This window comes from Schistocerca americana, chromosome 4 (genome assembly GCF_021461395.2).
Source record: "Schistocerca americana isolate TAMUIC-IGC-003095 chromosome 4, iqSchAmer2.1, whole genome shotgun sequence".
NCBI classification, from domain to species: domain Eukaryota; kingdom Metazoa; phylum Arthropoda; class Insecta; order Orthoptera; family Acrididae; genus Schistocerca; species Schistocerca americana.
This window is the reverse complement of record NC_060122.1, coordinates 478,920,235-478,935,944: the sequence shown is the minus strand read 5'-3', so window position 1 is coordinate 478,935,944 and position 15,710 is coordinate 478,920,235.

Here is a 15,710-nt window from a genome sequence, read left to right as displayed (position 1 = left end):
CAGCCACTGCTTTCGGAAATACAATTTTTTTATTTACACAGTTAAAGTTTTGTGTACTTTTTTGTACTATATCCTAAATAATTTTAACTATACATAACATTATGTTCTTCTTTTAGTTCAGTAGTCTCAGGATATGTCTGTTATTACTCCCTAAAAATTTAAATACTGTGATCGAAGTGGTTTCTGAGATTTAGGGAAAAATGCAACAGAAAATGTAAATTTTCAGGAACGGCTTCTAACGTTTCAGAATACTATAACTCACTTAATATATGCTTAATATTTATTTTTAGTCATTCAGAAGCACCGTGCACCATACTCTGTATAATTCTCTTGATCGTTTTCCAAGTTTTATCTTCTTTTCTTCTTTCTGGACTCCTTAGTGGCCAATTGTGCTGCATACTCTGCTTTATCAATGCGAACCTTGTCCATCCGTTCAAGTTCTCTGATGCAGTTTGCTCCAGGATTAATTCCCATATGCTGTAGCACTTCCACCCTACTAATGTTGCCATCATTAAAAGCAATGACAGCATCACTGACCCCTGACTTTAGTGTCTTCATTTCAAGAAAAACGTTTTTTGGTAAGTGGGTCCATATAAGATTATTGAACGACTCATTGAGATTTTGAGTCTGACCATGCCGACACTTCTTCAGTAATTCAGGATTTGCCAAGTCTCTGTAAATATGTTTTATGAAATCCATGACTGCTGCTTGGATGAAATGTTTATGGCTGTATGAACTGTTTGAGTACTGGGCATTTCGGTAATTGCAGCATGAATCAGGTCCAGGGGGGCAAAGGTGGTGTACTGTTTTTTCATTAGTTGGCAGTCTGTGGAAGAAGATAGGCAATATTGCCTGCTTCATTTTGAACAAATCCTCAGTATTATTTCTAATGGCCATCCCATAATACTGCTGTAGTTCATCAATCATTTTGTCTGTCAGCCTGCCTCTTATGGTTTTACCATCAGAAAGTTTCTTGTCTCTCAAACTTGGTTTCAACTTCCTCAAACTGGTGCCCATCCCCTTCTGGACATGACCAACACATTCCAGTTCCGTGATAAACTTCTCACCATACGGTTGAGCGGCTACTACACTGTTACATGCTTTTGAGTCTTCTGTCGTTCACAGATCGACTAAAAATTTCGATGGCTGCAGAGGCCTCCATACCACCACTTGTTCCTTCATAATTACTGTCACGGATATGCACTTCATTCCCTGATTTACACTTATAACAATGTTTGGTTAAAATATGGAAATCTATTACCTTTCCAGTATCCACAATGGTCACCATAGCAACAGAATTCTTAGAACTGTAGCCTCACTTCTGCCAAATGCCATCAAAAGCTACTGGTATTTCAGTCATACCATCATTTATTTCAACAGATTCGTTTGCAAAACTCTTCATTGTCTCACATGCAACAGATTTCACAGCAGATCCAATAAATACTGCATAATTGTCGATTTTACAATGTGGGTGTGGCATATTCATCACGGCACACATTGTTTCTGCTGCAGTGTGTCCTTTGCCAATATCTCTCAATCCATAAAACCACCCAACATTTACTTCACAATAATTTTCTTTACACTTATCAAAATTACAAAATGAATGAGTATATTTACAAATGGCACAATTAATGATAAGCTTCCTGGCTAGCCCATTTGATACCTCACTGTCTTCATGCAAACTAACTGGCCTTCCACATGTTTTACGACACACACGTTCACCTAACACCCTTGTTAGGATGTGTAAATCTATCAGAATATAACCTAACCTACCGTTTATATCACTTTCGTTTTGATAAAAGTGTGTATCACAACGTTTTATTTTAATCTTCGAAGCACTAATGGGCGTTTGTCTAGATACTGACGAGTTTGCCTGTATTTAATTGCTTGTAACTTCACACGCCACATGTTGAACACAATGTTTCCCTTTATTCGAAAATCTATTACCATGAAACCCACGTTTCTCAAAGACACTTCGTTTTGGCCTCTTACTTTACTTTTTGAGAGATTTACCAATCTATTCGTCTCTTGTCCTCGGAAAAATGTAGCAGTTCGCGTACAACGCGTGTTTTACTATGAAACGATATTGACAGTGCTACCAATACAAACACGAAATTTAACCTTTATAACACAGCAGTCCACAGCCTTCTATATAAAAAATTACCGAAATAAAATAAAATACTTCCCACTTACCATAATTATAAATTTCATATGCAAACCTTCCTTGTGAATCAGTCTATCTGTCAGAGAAAATCGTATCAAAGCGAAACGATGGTGACAAACATTTCGGCATCGTAACTCGGATGTCATTTTTAGTTTGTTCTACTGAGATAACGCTTTCGTTCAAAACAGAATACTACCATTTATCTTCTTAGATTTCCATGCAGAACTTAAACAAAACCATGTGCTAGAGCTATTGGTGTGAGCCAAGTACAAACCCAAATCCAGTGTTGGAACCGATTGCCACCCTAGTGATTGAAGAGACCCAGAGTAATTTTGGATTTAGTAAGGTAGCGGAGAGACTGCACTCCTGCATGTGAAATTAGCAACACAGTCATATAGCTATTGGGGTTTTTCTTCCTAGAAAGGTGTTCACTCAAGTTATTGTCGAAGTAACGTTGCCTCAGCAGTTGTATTCATCCACGAGAACGTTCCAGAAAGTTCCACATCGTCCCAGACTTGCGCTTGCTGCGTATATTACGATATTTTGTGCCACATTACACTCTATTAGCTCCGAATGTGTGACAAATATATATATAAAAATACTTGCCCTATGAGATGCCTCGCTTGGTTTGTTAAATATATCCAGTTCAAGCACATTGCACACATAATTAGACACTCTAAGGAAACATCACTCTAACACTGTGTAACACCGTCTCTAGCCTTGTTAAAGACCTCAGTTCATGAATATATTTCAGCTATTCCCGTTTCATAACTTAAAAGAGGACGTAGCACTGGTTAGGTTTCAGAAACTTGCATTGATCATCATAATAAATAAAAGAAAGAAGGAAACTTTATCTTTTCATGCCCTACTTGGTACATAATTCGTGATTTTGAAGTTTCCAACGTACTTCGAGGGACACTGATGAGCCACACAACATTACGAACAATTTCCAATGCGAGAATGAATGCTACCTGGTGGTGTGGCGGGCAATTGTCGCAGTAAGAGACGCATGGAAGTGAAGCAGGTACAAATTGGGAATCACTGTAGCAACGATACAGACCAAAAATGGGGAAATCGACTGAAATAAGAGATTTTGACAAAGGACAGATTGTTACAGTCCAGTGCTTGGGAACGTGCATGTTGCAAAGAACGACACTGTCCGGCTGTCTGCTGTCTTCTGTGAGAATCTGTGGAAAGTGGTTGACGGTCGGTGAAACCACGACATGGCGACAAGTTGTTGGACGCCCACACCTCAATGCGGAACATGAAAGTCGCACTTTTCAGAGATGGGCGGCGATCTGTAGCAGATCTGACCACAGAGTAGAGTCCGTGCAGAGTGCTGTTTCCGATGGATACGCAGACAGCAGGTCACGCGTGAGGAGAGTGGTAGTGGTGGGGGTTATGGGAAGGAGCTGTATGGGAACTGCCGGGCGCTGGAGGGGCAGTGTCGTTCTAAACTGAAGCCTACACTCGTATTTTTTGTAAACATTAAGTGGGGACCCTCCACGACCACGCTTGCATGATGATCATTGAGAAAGATCTTTAATCTCTGGTTTCGTTAGTATCTAAAAAGAATTCCGCCAAAAATGCAGCGACTTATTTTCGCCTGACTTGTTAACCATTTGTAACTTTCAGAGAAGCATCACGAATGGAGAGATGAGCAAAACCTGCATGTTTCTCTACTTGTCATGTTAAAATATGCTTCTTTTTCCAAAATACAGCGGATTTTGCACAGTGTCATCTCACTAATACTTATGTTATGCAGACGCAATTGCAATAGAATTCTGAAACAGTGGTTTATTAAGTGAGGAACTGAGAAAAAGTAATGTCAATATTGCCTGCCTGGTTACCCTCGTGGTCTAACACACTGCTTCCCAAGCAGGACGGCGTGCCAGTCCCCGGCACGAATCCACCGGCGGATTAGTGTCAAGGTCTGGTGTGCCAGCCAGCCTGTGGATGGTTTTTAAGGCGGGTTTCCATCTACCTCGGCGAATACGGGCTGATTCCCCTTATTCTGCCTCAGATACACTGTGTTGGCGATTGCTGTGCGAACACTGTGTCCACGTTCGCACAGACCATAATTATTCTACCACTCAAACATTTGGAGTTACACCCGTCTTGTATGAGCCGTTCCCGGGGGGAGGTGGGGAGGTTGGGGGGGGGGTGGAGGGGGGGCAGGGGGGGGGGGGGAATCACTGAAGGCCGAACCGCACAATAACCCTGGGTCCTTTGTGGGGTGGTGGTGGGGTGGGTGGACTGCTGTGGCCTGTTGTGGGGTTGTGAACCATTGAGGGCTACGGCGGGATGAAGCATCTCCGCCGTTTCTAGTTCTCCAGTTTAATACATACATACATACACTCAAGGCCAGTATCTTATGAAAAAGCACATCCTGGTACAAAATAAATGTGTAATATCTTCACTTACGTTGTTCCAAAACGCACTGCATTTCTCGTTTCACCAGATACTGATGGCCTTTAAAAATTACATTGTTTCACCGAAAAGTCTGTAGTTAGTGGAATAACACGGTAGATAATAAAGCTTAGCATAATAGCCATATGGCAAAATACTCTCCTCTTTGTGTGCTATCATTTACCTAAATCTCATTTCGGTATCTAAATCTGTTTATGAAATATGAGGAATGTTGTGGATATTTCGCTCTGGCTTTATCGCTGCTGCGGCGCGATCGCAAATGAGTGTGCTACGGCAGATCAATTTTCTCGATATCGGTGACAGGTAGAGACCTCCATTCAAGTCTAAAGAAAAATTCAATACGGTAGCTATATTCCATACACAACAACAAGTGGTTCAAATGGCTCTGAGCACTATGGGACTCAACTGCTGAGGTCATTAGTCCCCTAGAACTTAGAACTAGTTAAACCTAACTAACCTAAGGACATCACAAACATCCATGCCCGAGGCAGGATTCGAACCTGCGACCGTAGCGGTCTTGCGGTTCCAGACTGCAGCGCCTTTAACCGCACGGCCACTTCGGCCGGCATACACAACAACAAATTATGTATTATGCACCAAATGAAAAATCGTAGTAACCACTAATTTTATTGAAACCTGTTTCGAATTTCGCGTGTCTTACTTCCATTTAAATATCACAATAACGAAATAATGGGCACATCATCATGAACCTGACATATAAAGCTAGAAGAACAGCAAAAATTAATTGTTTTTACCCAATAGTTTTTGTAAAATCGTTTGAGAAAGATTTCGTGGTGCCTTGATTCTGTCGTCGCTGACCGGTCGAAAAGTGGCAGATGCCGTCGGCCTCCCCTTTCGAACAAACGAATGAACTCTCCCAGCGCTTTCGAAGAAAATCGGTCACTGTGCATCGGCCACCGTACCTGCGCGGACTTTTTTTCCTACAGTGCGGATGCAGGCACAAGTATTACGGAATATACCGTTTATCTTTCACTGTTGAACATGGGGAACTCCAGCAGACGACCCCAAAGTGTTCACAAGTCGACAAAGCGACAGTGCCAATTACGCTTGCAGTGAGCTCGGAACTATCGACAATGGACTGTGGAATAACTGAATCGTGTCGCTAGGGCGAATCGAATGAACACGTTTCTTGTTACACAGGAAGATCTGCAGCGGATAGGCACTTGGTGCAGGGAGTGGCAACTGACCCTTAACGTAGACAAATGTAATATATTGCGAATACATAGAAAGAAGGATCCTTTATTGTATGATTATATGATAGCGGAACAAACACTGGTAGCAGTTACTTCTGTAAAATATCTGGGAGTGTGCGTGCGGAACGATTTGAAGTGGAACGATCATATAAAATTAATTGTTGGTAAAGCGGGTACCAGGTTGAGATTTATTGGGAGAGTCCTTAGAAAATGTAGTCCATCAACAAAGGAGGTGGCTTACAAAACACTCGTTCGACCTATACTTGAGTATTGCTCATCAGTGTGGGATCCGTACCAGATCGGGTTGACGGAGGAGATAGAGAAGATCCAAAGAAGAGCGGCGCGTTTCGTCACAGGGTTATTTGGTAACCGTGATAGCGTTACGGAGATGTTTAGCAAACTCAAGTGGCAGACTCTGCAAGAGAGGCGCTCTGCATCGCGGTGTAGCTTGCTCGCCAGGTTTCGAGAGGGTGCGTTTCTGGATGAGGTATCGAATATATTGCTTCCCCCTACTTATACCTCCCGAGGAGATCACGAATGTAAAATTAGAGAGATTAGAGCGCGCACGGAGGCTTTCAGACAGTCGTTCTTCCCGCGAACCATACGCGACTGGAACAGGAAAGGGAGGTAATGAAAGTGGCACGTAAAGTGCCCTCCGCCACACACCGTTGGGTGGCTTGCGGAGTATAAATGTAGATGTAGATGTACACTAGGTCGATGGTCGTGTCCGGATACGTCGTCATTCAGACGATCCGCTGCTCGAGACACGCACTGCATCACGTACTCCGTTCGGTGGGGGCAGTATTTTGCTATGAGGGATGTTTATATGGACTCCCATGGTACTTGTGGTCTTAGTTGTAGGGACCCCGACAGCTGTGGACTTCGTGAACATTACTACGATCCATCTGCATCTGTTTCTGTTTGATATCTTCCGCTACTGCTATTGTGTCTTCCAGTAGTATAGTTGTCTGAGTCATAAGACAGAATCGTGCCACAGTAGTTTTAGGAATGTGTAAATGGATTTACGTTGATGTCTTGGCCACTAGTTTCGACTGATCTGAACCCAATGGACCAGATGTGGGTCTCTATCGGGAGCGAACTCAGCTCCCAAAAACCACTGTCGTGTCCCAAGATGTAGACAGAAGTTCACCTTATTGAAGACATGGGATATTACTTCACTCAAAGCAATCGACCAGAAAAATTAGCGTGGGCTGTTTGTAGTACTCTGACACCTGCTTGTCTACAAGCTAAAAGTACTTCAAAGCGCGGAAATCGTTCTAAATCTCGAGGAAGCAGGACAGAAATCGAAGTTAGAATGAAGTCCTGATAATGGAATTCTACTCCAGGCACTACTTCTAGGCTAAGACCTCATTAGCTGACTCTAAATACGTCCCAATATAAGTTAGCCAACTATTCCTCACAATCTACCTCATTAGCAACGGCTACATGCTTAGGTTAACGCTGTTATGTCCGAGATCTGGTGGTGAGTGACACAGGGTTACTGTCTCCTTACTACTGCAGAATTTTTCTTCCTTTGGTCTTGGGCAGACACGTATTTTTATTTTTCACAGAGGTCGATTTCCTGGACCATACCATATTAAGAAGCATGCTAGAACATCCCCTCTGGCACCTATTTGTTTTTGACGTGTCCTCACCCACGCACTTAACGCATGTCTCTTCCACTTGTGTGTACAAGTCCAGTTTGTCGCTCGGCGCCAGGAGTTCAGACTTTTGGACATACTTGTTGAAACGATGTCGCAACGCTCCGGCTGATTATGGCTGACAGCTCCTAGTTGCCGCTTCGGAACAAATTCTGAGTTTGCTACTTTTTATACCTCTGACGAGATCGGAGTTTGCGGCAACACCTGTCCGAAATGTACGGAAACTGCTTCACGTGTACGTAGAAAACTTGCACGACATACTTAAGCAGGACTTGTTGAATCCATGCAAGCCAGAATAGCTGCTGTATTGCATTCCAGAGGCGTACCAACACTAATAAGCAGATCGTTAGACGCTTCGGCTCGTCAGTAAGTACACAGTAGATAGGAAGAATAACTTTACTTATTTAGCACCTGTTACTATGATATGCATTACCTGTTATCGGCACGGGGCAACAGCTGGCAGAAAACAGCACTACGGGCATCGCAGTTCGCGTGCCCGGCGGCAGTGTGCGGCGCCGTTATCTGTTGACGCCGCGGCCCTCCACGCGCCGTTTCCCGTCCGGAGAAAGCATCTGCCCATTTCCGCCTATTTTCAGCCTCCCCACAGCTCGTCCTTTCGTGCTCGGTCACATGTATTGCAGTTATTGCGCTATATTCATCTACGACGTAATATATTTTTAGGCAGTGAATGAATCGCCTTAGATTGTCAGGATAACGACTGCAGTTGCCCTCTTGTTCTTACTATCGTCCATATGGGAATGTCTCGGCATTCTTTGCTAATCGATAGTAATTTTCTTTATTTAAATACCTTCGAGTGGTCAGATATACACGTGACATCTGCTTCATTGAACATGTGAGTAAGTTCGAGGAACCTCTCATAATGCCCAAGAAAATAATTCTGAACAAAAAGGTTTTCGTGGCAGTATAAAAGAAAAAGAGTATATTGGAAAATCAAAACCTTGTTTTAGTCCAGTACAATGTGCTGTCCAGCTGCCGTACGACTTGTATACGAACGCACATTATAAATGCAGACAGTTCAGCTGTACTGCTGGCAAGACAATGTCTGTGCATGACAGAAGCTTTGAATCGGTGAAAAGTCATCATCATCATCATCATCATCATAATCACTAATATCTTTATCTAAATACAAGTCAATAACCGCACTATGAAATATCATAAGAACAGGTGGACCGATTTGATCGATTTTTATGTGATGTGTTCATTATTTGTCTGGACAAGGTTCGTATGAAAGAAAACTTTTGGTAAATCCCCCGGGAAAGTCGGAAATTAAAATCATCTCTTGAGAACGGCTCCACCAATTTGGTTGACTTTTTTTGCGTTTGTAATTGTTGACGGTGATGGTATTTTTCGTTAATAATAAAGTAAATAAAAAGACAGTTCCGTTGTCACATGTCTTCATAACAAAAAAAATCAATTTCAGTGTTGTGCGTATAATATACAAATTCGCCTGTGATATATAAAGCGGATATACACATATAAGTGTAATATGTAAAGAGAAATTTTTACGTGATAATCCGATAATTCAACTAACATTTGGGCAGACATAGACAGATAGTTTGTATATATATGTGTGTACAGGGTGAGTCACCTAACGCTACCGCTGGATATATTTCGTTAACCACATCAAATACTGACGAACCGATTCCACAGACCGAACGTGAGGAGAGTGGCTAGTGTAATTGTTTAATACAAACCATACAAAAATGCACGGAAGTATGTTGTTTGACACAAACCTACGTTTTTTAAAATGGAACCACGTTAGTTTTGTTAGCACATCTGAACATATAAACAAATACGTAATCAGTGCCGTTTGTTGCGTTGTAAAATGTTAATTACATCCGGAGATATTGTAACCTAAAGTTGACGCTTGAAACCTCCGACGTTCAGTTGCGTGTTCTAACAATCACGGGACACGGTCGGCGAGCAGCATGTGCAGGGACATGTTTACGATGACGACCGTGTTTACAAGTGTGGCTGTAGTGCACTGTTGTGGTTTGGTCTAGCTGTCGCAGTGTCCGCATGTAGCGCTTGCTGCTATTGTTATTCTGCATTCGTCTCTGCACGCAGACCAACTGTAGTACACCGTGTTACCAGACGTCTGTGATAGTGTAGTGTTGTAGGAACTGTGACCATGGTGTATTCGAACTCTGAAAAGGCGGAGATGATACTCATCTATGGCGAGTGAGACGAAATGCATCTGAAGCGTGCAGGGTGTATGCGGAACGGTACCCGGACAGAGAGCATCCAACGTGCCGCACATTGTAAAACATCTACCGCCAACTGTATGCAACAGGTATGGTCGTAGCACGCAAACGGGTCCGTAACAGGCCCGTCACAGGAGAAGCGTGTGCAGTTGGTGTGTTAGCTGCTGTTGCCATGAACCCACACATGAGTACACGGGACGTTGCGTGAGCCGGTGGACTGAGTCAAAGTAGTGTCATGCGCATACTGCATCGTCACCGCTTTCACCCGTTTCATGTGTCGCTACATCAGCAATTACATGGTGATGACTTTAATCATCGAGTGCAATTCTGTCAATGGGCATTAACAGAGAATGCATTGCAGTTCTACCTGTTTACCGATGAAGCGGGTTTCACAAACCACGGAGCAGTGAATCTACGGAACATGCATTACTGGTCCGTGGACAATCCTCGCTGGCTCAGACAGGTAGAGGGACAGCGACCGTGGACTGTAAATGTAAGGTGCGGAATCATTGGAGACCACCTCATTGGTCCTCACTTCATTGCAGGGGCCCAAACAGCTGCAACATACATCGCGTTTCTACAGAATGATCTGCCAACGTTGCTCGAAAATGTCCCACTGGAAACGCGTCGACGTATGTGGTATCAGCATGATGGTGCACCTGCACATTCCACAATTAACACTAGGCTGACCCTTGACAGGATGTTCGATGGGCGTTTCATAGGACGTGGAGGACGCATAAGCTGGCCAGCCCGTTCTCCTGATCTTACACCTCTGGATTTCTTTCTGTGAGGTACGTTAAAGGAGAGTGTGTACCGTGATGTGCCTACAACCCCAGAGGATATGAAACAACGTATTGTGGCAGCCTGCGGCGACATAACACCAGATGTACTGCGGCGTGTACGACATTCATTACGCCAGAGATTGTAATTGTGTGCAGCGAATGATGGCCACCACATTGAACATCAATTGGCCTGACATGTCGGGACACACTCTATTCCACTCCGTAATTGAAAACGGAAACCACGTGTGTACGTGTACCTCACCCCTCATGGTAATGTACATGTGCGTCAGTGAAAAAGACCAATAAAAAGGTGTTAGCATGTGGACGTAATGTGCTGTTCCAGTCTCTTCTGTACCTAAGGTCCATCACCGTTCCCTTTGGATCCCTACGTAATTCGGTGTTCTCCGATACACACGATCGAACAGCGGAGGAGTGGTCCTCAAGCGTCAACTTTAGGTTACAGTATCTCCGGATGTAATTAACATTTTACAATGCAACAAACGGCACTGATTACGTATTTGTTTATATGTTCAGATGTGCTAACAAAACTAACGGGGTTCCATTTAAAAAAAAACGTAGGTTTGTGTTAAAAAACATGCTTCCGTGCATTTTTTTATGGTTTGTATTAACCAGTTACACTAGCCCCTCTCCTCACGTACGGTCTGTGGAATCGATTCGTCAGTATTTGATGTGGTTTACGGAATATATCCAGCGGTAACGTTAGGTGACTCACCCTGTATACATATAAAACGTACAAAGGGGGAAGCGTTGTTACCACAAATCTCGAAGAGTTCTTGACAGATTTACTTCAAATTTTTACACGATTCTCTAATGAACATTCGGACGGACATAGGACACTTATTTTGTAATATATTAAATATATGCATATATATGTACTATACGAATGGGAAACGTTGTTACCAAAAATCGCGAAAAGATATTGACGGATTAACTTCGAATCCTTACACGATAGTCTACCGAACATTCAGATGGAAGTGTACATAGAGAAGGGGAGGAGAAGATGGACAGAGGGAGGAGATATGCACAGAGAGATGAGGGGTGGGGGGGAGATGTACGGAGCTACTGAGGATTCAGATGGAAATAAACACAGAGAGGCAAGAGGAGGAAATAGACAGAGAGAGGTGACAGGAGGTTATGCACAGAGAAATTGGGGGGGGGGGGGGAGGGGGGGGGGGACAGGACGCTTAGAGAGAGAGGTGGATTGAGAAGATCGGCAGAGGGAGGAGTGCAAGGAATTCGGGACGTATATGCAATACACATACAGAGCATTGCCGGGTTCACTAATATATTATAAAATACGAAACGAAAGACTGGCGTTGTAACGTGCAGCATAAACCACCATCTAGAGATACGAAATTTGGAGGAAACATTCTTTGTCAAATGTACTCATTCCGCTTACAGCTGTGAAAAATATTTATTGCGATTTCAATTTCTACATTTTGCCATTTCAGACATACCGAAAGCAAACTCTATCATCATGTGAATTACGCTGCCACTAAAAATATAGTAACAGTACGTTAAAACTGGAAACATAAGTAGTACATACATGGGTAGTTAAAGCCCACTCTACAACATTAAGTCGTGACGTGCTGGAACACAAATTTTCATTTAAAAGTTACTTATTTCCAGCTTTCCCAACGGATGGAGTAGCCTGACAGCGACTACGTTGCCACTCTTCAGCGCCTGATTTTTTAAAAATCGTTTTTGTTATTATTATATAGAATTATTGATTCAAATATCAATTAACAACAAACTTTTGCTGTATTCCTGTAATCTTCTGTCAGGCCTTCCTACTCAGGGCATCCTCCTTGTGTACACCGTGATTCTCCGTTATTTCGTTGATACAAACTTTACAAGAACGTCGTGATCTACTGTCTTTTCGCCTGCCGAGTGGATTCCATTCAAGTGTTTTCTTTGGACATCGACGATCTGTCATTCTCAGAAAATGGCAGTACCAGTTATATGGTTTTCTTTCCATTATATCTGTCAGTGTTTCATTCGTTGTCATTAGTTTTTTCTGTTCTTGATGTCTAGCACCCCACAGTAAACAATCTATTTCCACAGCTATCAGTCATTTTTTGAAGTCAGTATTTATGGATCCATGGGTCTGATCCATAGTATAGGACAAATTCAACCATTAGCCTGCCAAATCATTTCTTATTGATGTTGTAAATGTTCTTGTCCCACAAAAAAGAATTCATACCGTATTGCTTTTTTGTTTTCTTGTAATTTGTATTTTACTTTTGTATTACGCAGTCCACTTTTATCGTTATATTCCCCTAGGTATTTAAATTTCTCTGCCTATCTCATAACTGCTCTCTCATAATTTGTATATTTCAAACGTAGTATCAGTATTCACTACCAGATATTAAGTTTTTATTAGACTTATATGTTGTTACCGATTTGTCGTATTCATCAAACGTCGTATCAGAGACTCTTAATCATATTCATATTGTGTTAGAATGGCTTGATCGTCAATAATGAAGTCCAGACTGAAAAAACAAACAAGTTTCTTGTGGCGGCCAGTTTCTAAGCAGCAGCAGTTTATTTGCACACCCAGACACTTTTCCCCTTATTCACAGGACATTTTCAATTTGTGTCCTGAAATATCTTGTAAATAAGGCGAAAAGCGTAAGATATTTATTTTAAACTACTACAATTCAAATAAAAAAGATTATGAGGTAAAATACATACGCTGATGTTTGTGAAAAGGGTAATAACGATGTGATATATCTACTAAATCGCATTGAGAATGATGTGATGTGGGCTCCCAGTAACAGCGAGTAGGGACTGGGATGTGGAGGTACTGGTGAACATATTGAACGGAGTAGGATGAGAGGTGTCTTTGTGGAAACGGATTGATAATTCCGATGAAAGTCATAGGATAGGGGTGGGTGTCAACTGAGCAAGGATGGGGGATGTCTCAAGGAATAGTTCACGTTCCGGGAGGGAAAGGCTATTGAAATTGGGAAAGGATATAGCATGCATGGAGATGGAGGAAAGTGAGACATGTCGATAGATGTGCGGCAGCAGACCTGGATTCTCAAGTTTGGGGGAGGCTCTTGGGTGTTGAAACTGAAGTTCACAGGAGAGGTGTAAGTGTTCTGAGAGCTTGGGGAGATATGGAAATTTGATTAACTGGTAGAGGAGAAAGGTGTGGAAGGGTAACAGATACCGAAGGCAAGGCAGAGAAAATCGTCGTCTGGGATTTGGAGGGACTGGTAAAAGTTAGGAGGCGCAGACGTCCAAGGAACACTTACATAGGTAAGAGTGGGACAGATGAGTGTCTTGTAGACTTGTAGAATGGTATGGGAATTTCCACTCCGTGTTCGACGTGTTAGTAGTTTTAGTCTAATGTGGGATTTTTGTGGATGATTAGTAGATGAGAATTTTAGGACAGTGTAGGATTGAGTGTTAGTCCAAGGTATTTTGGTGTTTCAGTATAAGGGTGACTGGGATGGTTGTAGCCTGTGAGGTAAAGGTCTTGGAGATGGAAAATGGAGGGGTTTTTCCTATGGTCATTGTATGGGTTTTTTCTGGATTGATAATGTGCTACCATTTGCTACACTACAAGAGGAAGTTGTTAAGGTAGATTGCAGGGCTCGTAGTTATTTTTGAAGAAGGGTAGGGCTGGTGGTGTGGAAGGCATTGTCACCAGCGTACTGGACGAGGTACGCAGGAGGGAATGTTTCTGGGACGCTGACTGTGTATGGGATGTAAAAAAGCGGTGACATGACGGATACTTGGGTACTCCTGGAGTTGAATCGAAAATACTGGATGATGTGTTTTTTTATTGATATATAAGACGGACTTGTAGGAAAAGTAGTTGCTGATGCATTACCAGATAGCTCCCTTCCGTAACAGCGTTTACTACTCAGACTGTGAAGGGAATGATTTTCTGTGATGAATGGTGAAAAACATATTGTTTTTTTGGTATTTCCAATAGTCTGTGAACTCCGAACGATGTCAAGTAACGCTCAACTTCGTAGCAGCTATTTCAGAGTTATTTGTAGTAGAAAGCTGTGTGCAGAAGTATACTGTTCTCCGTTACTAGTGGTACATCCCGCAATTATCGCTCAAAATCTAACACACCAATGTAAGGTATTGGAGACCATCTTAGGCGCCTCAGCTCCTGTATGGAGCGAAAGCTATTTTCGTACCAGACGTACCCTTGAACTTCCGTTACATATTCAGTTATACCAGTAATTTCAACATAATGGCGAGCAGTCTCATTTCACTTGTGCGGTCAGCTGTTACTGGTATGAACGATACAGACAAGAGTTCAAATGTTCAAATGTGTGTGAATTCCTAAGGGACCAAACTGCTTAGGTCCTACTTAAACTGACTTATGCTAAGAACAACACACAAACCCATGCCCGAGGGAGGACTCGAACCTCCATCGGGAGGGGCCGCGCAGTCCGTGACATGACGCCTGAAACCGCGCGGACCACTTCACGAGGCAGGCAAGGGTAGATCGACCAGTGGCCTGGTTTACTCGTTAATGGAATTTCACTCTACTTATTTACACCCCCTAGAAGAAAGTGAAATATCACTTAACGTATGCGTTACACAGAAACAACATTTGTATCTTAACAATGATTTTTTTGTAAACGGAAGCCCAATCTTGTTACGGTGGGCTTTTGTCAAGACTTGCGATGTTGTCCATAACGAGAAGAAAAAAATGCAAGTTTTCTGTGATGACTTATTGTTTAACCCTTTGAGTACCTTGGTTTGCCGGCCGCGGTGGCTGTGCGGTTCTAGGCCCTGCAGTCTGGAACCGCGGGACTGCTACGGTCGCAGGTTCGAATCCCGCCTCGGGCATGGATGTGTGTGATGTCCTTAGGTTAGTTAGGTTTAAGTAGTTCTAAGTTCTAGGGGACTGATGACCTAAGATGTTAAGTCCCATAGTGCTCAGATCCATTTGAAACAATTGAACCATTGGTTTCTGCCTGAAATCACCATTTCATTAATTTTTTTTGAAGTATCAGGCCTTTCTCATTAAACCATCATGCTATTGCACGATAAGGAGATCTAGTAGTACACACTGAGGTACTTCTACAAATGTAGTGTGTTGTTGCAGTCACAGCGTTCAAAGCAACAGTCGGAGCGGAGATTTCGCTACGTGGCTGTAGAAGATTTTGTCAATTTTTTTTATATAGTGATCGTATTGATGAGACCATTTACAGTGAAAGTAAATATATCTAATGTTATTG